The 12,715-nt window shown below is 40.7% G+C and overlaps 1 protein-coding gene across 2 annotated transcripts in view; it reads left to right on the top strand.

The window, feature by feature from the left end:
- The first annotated feature begins 6 nt into the window (after window positions 1–6).
- Window positions 7–12,715, top strand: part of NR6A1 (nuclear receptor subfamily 6 group A member 1) — a 150,955-nt gene continuing 138,246 nt past the window's right edge. For both annotated transcript variants that reach the window (XM_019541026.1, XM_019541024.1), the window contains exon 1: window positions 7–35. The gene's annotated coding sequence lies outside the window, so the exon portion shown is untranslated. The remainder of the gene's footprint in view (window positions 36–12,715) is intronic.

Below are 12,715 nucleotides of genomic sequence, written 5' to 3'. Positions count from 1 at the left end.
GCCGCCAGGGCCCGGCCCGGGGCCGCCCCGCAACGGTACGTGCCCGCCCGGCTCTGCCCCGCGGCCCCCGGGCCGCCTTGCCCCGTGCACCTGCCCCCGGGGGCTCTCGGGGCTGTGCCTCAAACCGGGGGGGGCCCGCAGCCCCCCCAAACTAAACCTGCGCGCCACGGCTCCGTTCACACACGCGGGACACGTCCCGTGACACGTCTCCGTGCACAATTGCCCCCCTGTGACACCACAGCGTGCACCATTGCTCCCCCGTAACGCTGCGACGTGCCCGACCGCGCTGCCCTGCTGCGTCTCTGGCTTGTGACAGACCGTGCGGACAGCCCGGCGACAGCCGGGTCGGGGTCACGCGTCCAGCCCGGCACCACTTTGGCGGGACGATGTAACGACCCATTACTTTTTAGTTTGTGGGGGAAACCAACCAAACCCCATCACCGAAACGTGAAACGCCGGCGGGGGCATCGAGACACAGGTCGACCTTCGGTCTCTCGAAATCCTGCGGCAGGAGGGGGAGGAAGGGGAGAGATTATTGACTTGTCACTTCTGTAAACATTTGGGGATATCTGCAAACAGCGGAGGGAAAGGAAGCAGCTCGGTATTTCCACACGTCGTGTAACGGTTGACACCGTTCCCAAATTAATGGCTTGGTTTCCAACGCGGTCGCTTCGTCCTCTCGCGAAACAAAAGGAAGCAGAGTGTTGCTTTTTATGTTGGGTCAGGGGGAAATACCGATAACCATTTCAGCAGGATTGCTAGGGAAGGTTTAGCAAAATAGAGGAATCGAGTCCCTATAGCTTGTTACTGTGGTAACCTATTAAAATTTGCATAATTTAATTAACATCTTCAGTAAGCGCAGCCACTTCAGTACAGAGGTACGGGTTTTATTATTCCAGTGAAGCAATTGCAATTGAAGCTACAACTCTCGAAAGAGCAGGTCATTTCCATATGTAGGAACTTGAAAGACAGTCAGTGATTTTTTTCTTCTTATGACTTGGATTGTTTTCTTGCCCTCGTGTAAATGACCAAGGGAATGGGTAAAATGAATTCTTGTATTGCTGCGTTTCCTGAAACACCAGCATTTTTAAACATTTGGAGAGCTGAAGCGTTTGGTATTGGAAGAGAACCATATGATGACAATGATCGTGTTAGAAACATGTTTTTTTAAATCATTAGATTGTGGTGTACTTGCTTTAAAATTTTGCTGAGAAACCATTTATAAAAAACAATTTTAAAGGCATTTTGGCTGGCATTGTCTTCTCCTCCAGTGAGGACAATGCATAAGGGTTTTCACGAATTGCTGTTACTTAAATTTGTGCTCTGGCTACAAGAAGGGCAGAGCCTGACTGTAAGCTCAAATTAACATTTTAAAGTTCCTTCATTTTCAAATGGTTTCTGAGGGCTGTTCTTAGGCGTTTAGCTGAGATCAATCGAGACATTTTTCTTTTTACGTTCTGTTTTGAAAACTGATGGGTTTATGTATTGGAACGCTGTCAAATGTTGACTAAAACCAAAATTCAAGGAATGAGTTGTCAAATAGGTGAGCAACTGTTTGCATGAAAGTTTTAGAGTAGGGGGAATAGTAGTGGATCATGCAAATAAACCCCCCCTTTTGACTCCTGTCGTTTTTGTGGAAAATCCACCTTGTGCGCAGCGAGGTGGTTTTAGGAATGCTTGACTTCTGCGTTTTTGAGGGAGTGTTTATTTATCGGAGGAAATTCACTGAGACCTTAGTTCGATCTTCATTTACTTTCTCAAATTTTTCTCTGATATTTTGGTGGGGAGGAGGGAGGGAGGAAGCCAAAAAACTGCAGTGGTCCAGTGGCAGCTGTGCTATTCCCAGGGTCTCTGAATAAACAAGACGTTACAATGTTATTTTAACCAGATCCGATTTGCTTGTTGAATGTGGGTGGTTTTCTTGCTGAGAAAGCAGACGTGATGCAAGAACGCTGCTGTGGGAATTGGGAATGGAATGAGAAATATGACAGTCATAGCTAGCAATACAACCGCTTTTCATCCTTCTGGTTATCCTTGAGTTGAGGATATGAAGGTGGACGGTCTGTGCCTGTTGGTTTTCTGCCTTCCTCCCAGCACTCGGGTTCAGCTTTGGTAATTTGCTTTTAATTCTGTGTCATGGATGGTTCTGCCCCAGTGAGCAAAAGCGGAAATAGAGATTCAGTAGAAACATGTTGTGAGCAACATATCACAATCATTTGCACTTCAAAATGCCTTTAGTTTATATAGGTATTCCTTCTAAGCAAAGCACTGAGAAATCCACCATAAGATGTTCTTCATTGTAGGGAAATAACCTGTAAGTGTGTGTTAAAGGCCAATGTTATTTTAAATTCATTTTTTGGGGGTGTCCTGTGCAGGTTTGTCAACAGTTTATGAAGCAATGGCTTAACCCTATAAATGTGTTTGATTGTGATGTAAAACAGAAACTAGTTGAAAACAGCATTCTCTAAGGATGAGAACAGTTTATCCTGTTGATAAACTGATTATTTAAATAAAGCCTTTAGCAGTGTAATCTGGTAGTTCTAATTAACAGTCATTTACATAAAGGACTGGTTCAGGATTTCATCAGATGGTTGCTGGTGAGCTGCAGCACATTCTTTCCCTGCAGCTGTATTAAACTACCCTTTTGATCCTTCTTTTGAGCCCTTAAGCCATAGTGGTGATCACTTTGGCAAGTTAATTGAGGAGGGAAATTAGTGTATGTGGGTGAGCCCTGTAAAGTTTGGCTTCCATCTTAATATTTTTTTCAGTTATCTAATTGGATGGGTTTTGGAGTTTAAGTGACTGTTTCTATATGGCTTTAAAAAAAAAAAGTGTTGCTGACAGCTGAGGCAGAATGAGTATTTTTATCCCCTTTTCCAGGCAAGGGTTGTTATTGAACTATGGTCTTGTATATTTTGGCTGTAGAGAACTCGTCTTCAAAAAGATAGACCAGGATTTTCAAAGGTGTGGCATCTGTATCGTTTTGAAATTAGTGGGGATTAGGCACCTAACTCTCCTAAATACTCTCACATTCCAGTTCTTTTTCTGCTGAAAGCGTGGACTACTTGTTACTGGAGCAATAAACTTCTGGTCAGTGCTTCATAGCAATAGTCATCCTGTAGACCCCGTTTAGATAGACTTGATGGGAAAGAGCTCTAAAGTCAATTTCAGAAACAAGAAGTGGTGTATTTTAACCCCCCTTCTCCCAAAAAAACACCACCAACCCCCCAGAATAACCTCCTCCCACCAAATTTCTATGCCAGACTGAAGACAAGCTGCTGTGGTATTCTTGCCTTGGTAAGGATATCTGTCTTACAAAGCTCACATGGCATATTTTTACATGTCCTTGTAAGTATATCTTAGTACTGTGAAGCCCTCGGGACTTGATCGCAACGGTGCTTCCTGTTATATTAAACCACAGAAGCTATTCAAGCAGAAACCACAGATGGCAGTATCAGTATATATTTCTGTTCTCGAGAATGAGATTGTATTCTGCCTGGTGTTGTTCATTCCTGTTACACCACTGATGGATCAACTAGTGGGTGATCCACTAGTTTCTGCTAGTGGGAAAACAGACAGCAGTGGGGTCTTGTCAAAACTGGGGGTGTTTACATTTCATTTGGCTGGTACTTTGTGTTTCAGTTGCCAAGTCTTCAGGCCTAACTTTGGGGTTTTCTTCTATTTTCTTTTTTTAAGTTTCAGATCCTGGAGTCATGCTTGATTTAAAAAAAAAAAAAAAAAAAAATCTAACCTTTGTGACTAGAGTGAAAAACTTGACACAGTCAGTGACTTGAGTTCTCCCAGGGGGCTGGACCCGATGATCTCGCGAGGTCCCTTCCAGTCTTAATGCCTTTGCAATCTATGAAGATATTTCTAAAAGTTTTGTTTGTTTTAACCAGTCTCTCTTACACATTTTTTAGGCTAGTTTGTAATTTTTGAGGGCTTTGTTAGCCTTGCCGAAAAAAGAGCAGTCTTACGAATTTTATTGACCAGAATTGCATCATCAGCTAATTTTTAGTTGGCTCAGGTGATTCATACCGCTGAAAGATTTGTAAGCGTCCCTTCAGGCATAGCTAAACGTATTAGTTAGGTGCAGAGACAAATTCTATGAAGCGCATCAGTCATGTAAGATTGCCAAATAGTTTTTTCCTTTTTTCTGTAGATACCTTTCCTTGATGTATTAGCAGATGATTTCAACAAAACACTAATACTGAATCCTTGATCATTAGGGATTATCATTAAGAAGTGTAGTGATTTAACTTGGCTTTTGTGTGTAGTTTGCAAGAGAACCTCAATTTGTAAGTTGCTCTAATGGAAAAAGGGTGGGGAGGTAGGGTTTTTTTTTGGGGGGGGGGTGCAACCAGAAATTTGTATCAACTTAGATTGAGAATAACTTCCAAATCCTACTGCTGTTACTAGACTTTTCCCCTTTACTGTCTGGGCTTGATCTTGCAAGCTATTGATTATTATTGTACCTTGCTTTTGTTGATAATCCTGGGGAGTTTGTTGGGATTACACATTTGATTAATGCCTGTGATATGTGCATAAAAGCTTACATACACTGACACGCACTAATTCTGAGTTTAAAACCTATTCTTTTCTACTTGATCAGTTACTAGGTGGATCTTTTATTTCTTGTTCATTCCTATGAAAAACTAAGTTTAGCTCCTGATCACTTGTGATTTTTCTTTTCTTAAATATGCAGTGATGATTTTAATAAGTGTTGGGGTGGTAAGGTGACTTGGGTTATTTTCTTTAACTCTCTTAAGTAATTGGATTCTTTCCGCCTAAATTGTTGCTGTAGTTGGGTATTTCATTCTTCATGGTTTATCTTATATGAGCATGTAGTATTGCTGTAAACTCTTTCAGGGGCCACTGTTTTGCTGTAAAAGCAGTTGCATTTAGGTGCTGCGTTGAGTTCTTGTACGTCTAAAATGCTTAAAGGCTCTATGTTATCAGTAACCTTAGCATGCGTATCCTCTTGCAATTTACCTTCATCTCTCTATAGCTGTAGACTTAGTTATTTTTGCTGAATAATTAGGCAGGTAGTACTACAACATAGTGATGTAGTATCCTTTCATCATTTACTGTATAACTTTGGTTTGCTGGCTGGCACGTGAATTGACCAACCCCCCCCCCCACAACCCTTTCAGAAGTGAAAATTGGAAGCAGCTCCCAAATGGTGAGAACAGCAATTTTTAGGCCTAGGGCTATAAGGAGAGGTACTTAAAATAAAGAAATGGGCTTAGATAGCAGAATTTGTATCAAGCTCTGGCTTTCTGCATCATCCATGTATCACAAGCAGTTTAGCCTAGTCAGTTAAAAGGGATGAAGCTTGACTTTCCAAACTTGTTTTTACACTGCATAGTTTGGTGAAAGCAGCTGGATTCTTGATTACTCATGTCTACAAATGTTTCATTTTAATTTGGAATCAGTTGGAATGTGTGGTGAACTTCTTAATGGCATACTTTCTGTTCCTTGGGTTAACGATCATCTTTGGTAATAATGTTTCTGGAACAGAAAACTTCATACTTAAAAGCACATAATTTTCAGTTGTGATTAACATGCATTAAGCATGCAGAGATGGAAGTTCCTGTTAGGAAGGAATGCAGCTTTGTACTGACAGGTTATTCTTCTCATCACCAACATGGATTTTCAAAACTACCAATTAAATACGTCTTCAGTACAAGGCAATGAGCTCCACTCAGGAGCTGAGGATTACTCCACCCGGCAGTTGCTAGGTAGAACTCCTCCACAGTAAAAGAGCAAGCAGAACCAATGCCACATTATCTAAATAACAATTAACAGTTACAGAATCACCCCCTCTGTCGTGGGTGATGAAAAGGCTGTAGTGACATAACTGAAGCTTGCTTAAAGGATCGTGGTATCCTCTTAGATTTAGGTTCCTTTAAGCTTCCATGTGTTTCACTCTTGTACCAACAGTCTGGAAATTGGCTATTTTTCCTGTGTGCTGTGCGTGTTCACCCCTAAGTTTCTGAGATCAGGATATTTAGAAAAAGCTGGCAGTAGTGTTAGCATTCAGATTTATTTTTAAGGTATAAGTGAAGGCCAAAGTGCTGTTCTTCCTTTAGTTTTTTTCTTTTACTGTTTTTTGGTGGCAGGGAAGGTGATAAGGGAGGGGAAAAGGGGCAGAAGAAGAGAGCATCTTCCTTACTGGGTTTAAACTTTCCCTTTCCTGGCTAACTCTAGAAGGATAGTCGATCTAAAAATCACCTGTAGTTCCTCAAGGGTAAACGCAATTAGAAAAAAAAATGCTTCCAGTTTTTCCAGAGGCAGCAACTAAGACCTAGAAACAGTTCTGGGAAACTGTTTCAGCGGTTTAAGAGGATGACTATCTGTCCACTCTCCAAATCCTATAACATCATCTGATTATGTGATCCTGTTCTATAGGAATGTACCTTTATTCTGAAAAACTATCTACCTTTTTTTTTTTTTCTTAAAACCAGATTTAAGTCTGCCTTTGGACAAGAAGTGAATTGCGCTTTCTTGGAACCTCTTAAAACTGTTTAGTGAGGGACTGTTCAGATGCTCCCTGCGCCTGAAGAAGGGTGTTTGTATGCGAAAGCTTGCAAAAAAACATTTTTCCAACTATTTAGTTGGTCTAATAAAAGTATTACATTTAGCCAAAGAACCTTGTTTAGCAAGGTAATTCATTGTCTCTGGCAGGTTTACAAAGCTCGTGGGCAGGGCAGTGCTGGTGACGCCAAGTCTGTGTAAAAAATGGGATGTCAGAGCACAGAGCCACAGTCACTTCTGCTCCTTCAATATGATGAAAATGGTATAGTGAGCTACTAGATCGCAGTGGATTGAATGAGCGTGTAGTCTGTGCTGTGTCTTCAGTTTTGCTTTCGTAAAGAACACTTTGTAATTGTGAGAGAGCGTGCTTTGGAATGGCAATGCAATATTAAATCACAATCCAAGTGTGAAATCATTGGATTTTATCTTGAGTTACTGCAGTTTGTTTGAGCCCTGGAAGTGTGGTCAGCTCTGTCCATGGAGGAGATGCAACCATTGCCTTATGGATCTTCACAGTCTTAATCTACTGCTTGCTGGTTTATGAATTAATTTATGTTTCAGTTTTCTTACTGATCTTGTTCCTGTCATGTTAGTTTGTCACTACAAGCTGATGTAGTTTTAGGATTCTCGACTTGTTTTGGTTTGTGCACCAGCTTTTTATGCTGATCTGTCTGTATCTCAAGAAAGCGCGGGCCTTTAAGATTCCGTATTTTGCTTCTGGAAAATCAGGGTATATTAAAGAAAATTGCTAAACAGAAAAACCTTCAGATTGGTTAGAGGTATGTAAAAGGGACACCCAGCAGGAAGAGGGGCCCACGTCTTGAAATATTCATCAATCATTTTCCTGGCACCAGGAAACCAATCAGCCTTTTAGAGAGTAGGACACAATCAATCACACAATGTGGGAAATTACAATCACTGGTTCTACCAAAAATGTTCCCTTTTATGCTGACAGGGTGACTCAGAAAGGTAACTCTCTTGTACTTATTCGGAGCTAACAACTGGGATACAGCTCTTGGTGGAATGGATTCTTTGATGAATGAAGAAAATTATTTGGCTTTTTTTGTACGTAAAACAAAGCTTAAGATAAGGACTTTGATATATTTAGAGGCAGACTTTAATCGGAGTAAGACTTCTTCCTGTAGTTTTCCTTTGCTAAAGTGTGGTATATCTAGTTTCCTGCAGTGTAAAGCATTTGGATCTTTTTTAGGCTCACATTGCCCTCCCACCCCCTCTTACTTCTATGTGTCTTTTGTTTTTTGTTTGTTATTGGACCCATCTTCCAGCATGTATGTGCCTCATAGTGTAAGAGTATGAAGGCAATCTGCTCTTGTTTCGGCATCAAGCCATAGCTATTTGTGCAACTTGCTAGTATTTTATATTTCAATGGATACTGAGAACAGTAGGAAAAAAATTCATTTCCTGATATTTGCATCCGTTATTTATAAGTTAAAATATTTTATAAAATTGAGAGGAGAAAAATTGTTTATATCTAATTATAAGTAACCAGTCATAGGAAATGTTTCATTGCACGGGCGATTTGTGGCAAGCAATTAGGAGGCTATGGGGAAATCCGAGTTCAGATCAAACTGCAAGTGGGGGTGGCTTATAAATCTGTGCCTTATACAAATTTCTCCAATGCAAAGTGAGAGGAGCTGCATGAGCAGTATTTAGCTGAGAAGTAACTGTCGAGCATGGAATTAGTTGGCTGGAGAAATGTGTTTTCAGGGTGTCTCTTCATGGATTGTTGTTCAGTGAAGTTGGTGTACTGAGCTGTTCGGAGCCTAGTGGGCCAAATTCACTCATTTTCCTAGGGTTGTACTTGTTCACCTGACTTTAAATAGCGGGGGGGGCTAAACTTCATCTGCTGGCTTGCACCTCGAGTTAAGTTTCGGTATCATGGTGGGTTATTCTTATGGTGAGGCTGTTTGTCCCATGAATGGGTGTTTAAGCAGAGTACGTCACTATTATTACAGTTGGGCTAGTCAGCTAGCATGGTGTGGTTCGGCTCCTTTATTGACAGCTTGTCTTTTTTCTTGCTACAGCAGTATTTAGAAAACTTTTTTAAAGGATTCTAGTGACTTCTTTGAAAGGATTTAGTGCCCTAATCCATGCAGGGACGGTCAGGGAAACAGTAGGATTTCTGGTGGTGAGAGGCCCGGTGAGGAGAATGGAGTGGGCAAAGCCTACACTTGCATGGGCCTTTTGTCCCATTTTCTCTGTTCTGTCCCCTACTCCCTCCCACACTCGCTGGCCTCTATTGCAGAGCCTTGCCCCCAGCTGGGAGAGGAGCACACATGGCCTATTCTGAGCCTCCTGTTTCTCCTCCTGGGTATTATTATGGAGGAGGTTTCCCTGGCATCCTCCAGTGCTTGGAGCCTGGAGAGTAGGAGACCCCAGGTTGACTTTAAACAGTCTTCCCAACTGGCAAGCAGTCACTGGTTTCACCAAAAATAGCTCTTGTCCATGCAGTCTTTCAGCAATTGATGCAAGATGTTAAGTGCGTTTTCCTGACTTGTAATAGGTGGCTAACTTCTGGTCAGTACCTTGAGATGCCCAAAATATTTGTCTTATCCAAATATATCGTCTGTTTGTTGGGATGGACTCTATTTCTAATGACAAAGAAACATTTTTAAAAAACCTCATTAACAAATCTTTCCCTGAAAGTGCATTGGAACAAGGGGAAAGATGATTCCTTAAAAAAAAAATTGCAGTATAGTAGGTTAAACTGGGGGCTTTGGCAGATCTTCAGACTACAGTCTAGGATTATTCATTAGAAAACAAATGATGCCTTACACTACAGTTTATGTGCATATAATTGACAATATTTAGTCTAATGTGTACACATGAACAACAGTGGTTCAGTTGTTTATTTCAATCGGGAACAAGAGCTACATCTGCAATGCATGTGTACTCAACATTTTTAATAAAGTGTGACCCAGCTGTTCTTCCCCTTTCAGAAGTACTAAGAGCAAAATCTCAAATCCTAGTTAGTAATTAAAAGCCTTGAATCTAACCAAACTACAAAAGCTGTCTTGAAGTAAATTTATGGCTTTTGTTCATTGCAAAAGAGGTTAGGTACAATGGTGTACTACACTGTTTGCTAAAGCATTAAGTAGTAGCCTTGGGTGAACACTGAAGATCAGAAATAATTAATAAGAAATGCCATTAGAGCACAAAAGGGCAAAGCCGAGCGATTGCAAGCCATGTGCTCTATTTTAAAAATGACTTGAACAGTAGAGTGGGGTGTATGTGGCATTAAGAGCCAACAACAGCAGAAATGCATGGTCATCTCACCTGATGAGAAATACTTTTAATTTTTTTTAAAAATCACTGTATTTTACAAAGCTTGGTTTACGCTCAATCCAAGATTTAGTAGTTTACTTTTTTTAAGTGACTTCCACTTCTAATCTAATTAAATTACCAAACCAATTTTTATCTATATACATTTTATTGAAATAGTCATAATAATAGTAGACTTGTACCAAGATAGGTAATGCTCAAACTTATTTGTGTCCTTAAAATAAACCGTACAATTTCTGTGGCTTTCTTGCATGGTCTGGAAGGTTTAGTGGCAAAACTGTCCCCATCTTCCCTTCCTAGTTGAAAACACTTTCACAGAGAGAGAGAAGAGGGATGGGAAAGGAGGGGAGTGAAGGTTCAGAGCATGGTACCTATTAATTTTTGTATTGGATCCCACACTTGATTGTTTAGGCTGGGCCTTGGACTACTATCTTATTGATGATTAGGGGTTTTTAAATTGTTGGTGTAGGAGCTAGGCTTGTGTGTCAATAGGAGAGATAACACTTGTCTCGCAGTCTCATAAAGATGATAAATTGCTGGAGCATGAGCTATAAAACACAGTTGAATACATTCATGTACTAAAAAAAGGTAAGGCTGGATTAGTTGTTGTTGAAATGCATTATATGGAAATGAATCAGCTTTGACAAAAGCATCCTTGGCACATGGATATAAAACTTTAGACTTAATTGTCTAATGTGGCAAGAGACTGCACCTCTGAACCAGAGCTATACAAACTTCTACTGTGTTTTTAGAATAATAGGTGGATAATAGCTTAATGTCAATAGGCGTCAATGCAAAATCGCTACTGTGATACAAAATTCCTTTTAAACACAAAGCAAAAACATTATTGGGGATTAACCTCATATCCTTGTTGCATTTCTTTATAGTAAAACTGTAGGGAAGAACCTATCAAAACTGGCAATGAATCTTCAGAGCAAAAATCCCATTATGCTCCATTCTTTACAAACTTAATCTCCTCAAAGATGTACACTTGTTAGCTGCTGAGATGTTGGCTGCTGTATGTCTGCGTTCCATGTTATGCATTTGGGATGTCTTGATGGAAAAGATTTCTATGAGTGATATTTTTTTTATTGGACCAGCTGCACAGTTGGGATAGAGTTAGATGAGCATAGGTATGTGCCACCTCCCTTCTACCAACCTAGTGGGATGTTTAACAGAAGATGAGAATAAAATTTTGTAACTTGTGCCACTCACCTGCTTTAAGAGCTAGAAAGAAGCAGTGGTTTGGCTAAATTTGTGCTGTTTCCTGTGTTGCAGAATGGTATGTTTAGGCTGAATAACTTGTGTCTTACTCTGTTTTCCTTTTTTCGAAAGATTTTATAATTTTAAAGCTGATTGGGGGAGACTGAGAGACTTGGTACTGTGAAGATTGACATTTCTGTGGTTGAGAGCTGTCCATTATGTCAGAAGATTGAGTTATTCACCTTGTTTGCCAAGCCAGGCTAGAAGTGTCAAACAAAGAGGATTTTTGCCAGTGGCACAGTACAACTCGTTATTTACTTGCAAGAAGTGGTCTTCAATAAAATAAAAAACAATCCATTTTCTATTGCCACGGTTCAGCTGATTGAGCTGATCTCTCTGTGTTCTAGTTAAGACTGGGGTGGAAAAACTTATGAACTCTAAAACAGGACCAAAGATCTGTGGGCAGTGTTATGCTATTAGACAGCATTAAGTTGATGTATTTACTTTGCGGTGTAATTCCTTACACTTGTGGGATGCCTTTCCTCTGAGGCTCTCAAAATGCTTTCCTAACATTAAAGGTATGCTTTCACAGAAAAAGGGGGTGCCTGAGTTGGGATTGAGCCTAACTTCATAGCACAGAGCACCTAAATAGTAATGACATGGTTTCTGAGGGAGGCCAGCTCTGCTGGCATTTGGGTCCAGTGTGCAGGTTGTATTATGAAGAGGCCCAAAGTCAGAGATGATTCATGGAACTGAGCTGCATGATTTCCAGCAGCCCTGACACTGTAAGATGTGGTCTCCATTTTCCAGAAAGGCAAGGGAAGCACTGGGACTTATTAATCCAGGGTCCTGTAGTAACTATAGTTGGGTTGGGAACAGAAATGAGCTCTTTTGCTTAGTTCGTACCTTTAATGATGATCTTTGCTTTGACATCTTTGTGGAGGTGAAGGAGAATTACTCTTGCATTGTGAATTTAGGAAGTCATTGAAGTTTGTAAATGTTCTGCAGTCTGCATTTCAGCAAATGAATAAATCATTGACCTTGCTGATTATGTTTTTCAGTGCTGTAACTGAGGAGGGCTTGAGTGATGAAGCTGGAATTCCTTAGTTTTTTTGTTCCTGGCTCCATCTCCCTTGCGATCTTGGCTAAGTTACTTGATCTCTTCCCAGCTCTGAAATGATGGTGATGGTCCCAACTGGAGGTGAATGAAGATCAGACAGTTGTTATACACCAGCTCCCCCTTTTTAAAGCAAAAAGTTGTTCAGTCTCCTCATCCTCTGCTTCTGTTGTTCCAAAGAGCTCTGCTCATTTCACCCCTCTCCAAATCCTCTTGAGCTTGTTCTCACTTTCCGTTTTCCCTTGGCCGTCATGTACTTCCAAACTAGGAGTGGTTTCTCACTTTACAGGCTCTTCTTTGGTTCCTTTCGGTTTCTGCTTGTCTTGTGATGTTTTAAATTCATTGCTCTTGTTTCTGAACGTATGCGTCAGTTCTGTTGGTATACAGGCATACCTCGGAGATATCGCGGGTTTGGTTCCAGACCACTGCAATAAAGCGAATATCGCAATAAAGCGAGTCACACGAATTTTTTGGTTTCCCAGTGCATATAAAAGTTATGTTTACACTATGCTGTAGTCTATTAAGTGTGCAATAGCATTATGTCTTAAAAAACGA

The sequence above is a fragment of the Crocodylus porosus genome, unplaced genomic scaffold, assembly GCF_001723895.1.
Source record: "Crocodylus porosus isolate Cpor-Errol unplaced genomic scaffold, CroPor_comp1, whole genome shotgun sequence".
NCBI lineage: Eukaryota > Metazoa > Chordata > Crocodylia > Crocodylidae > Crocodylus > Crocodylus porosus.
This window is presented reverse-complemented; position numbering and strand designations above follow the sequence as displayed.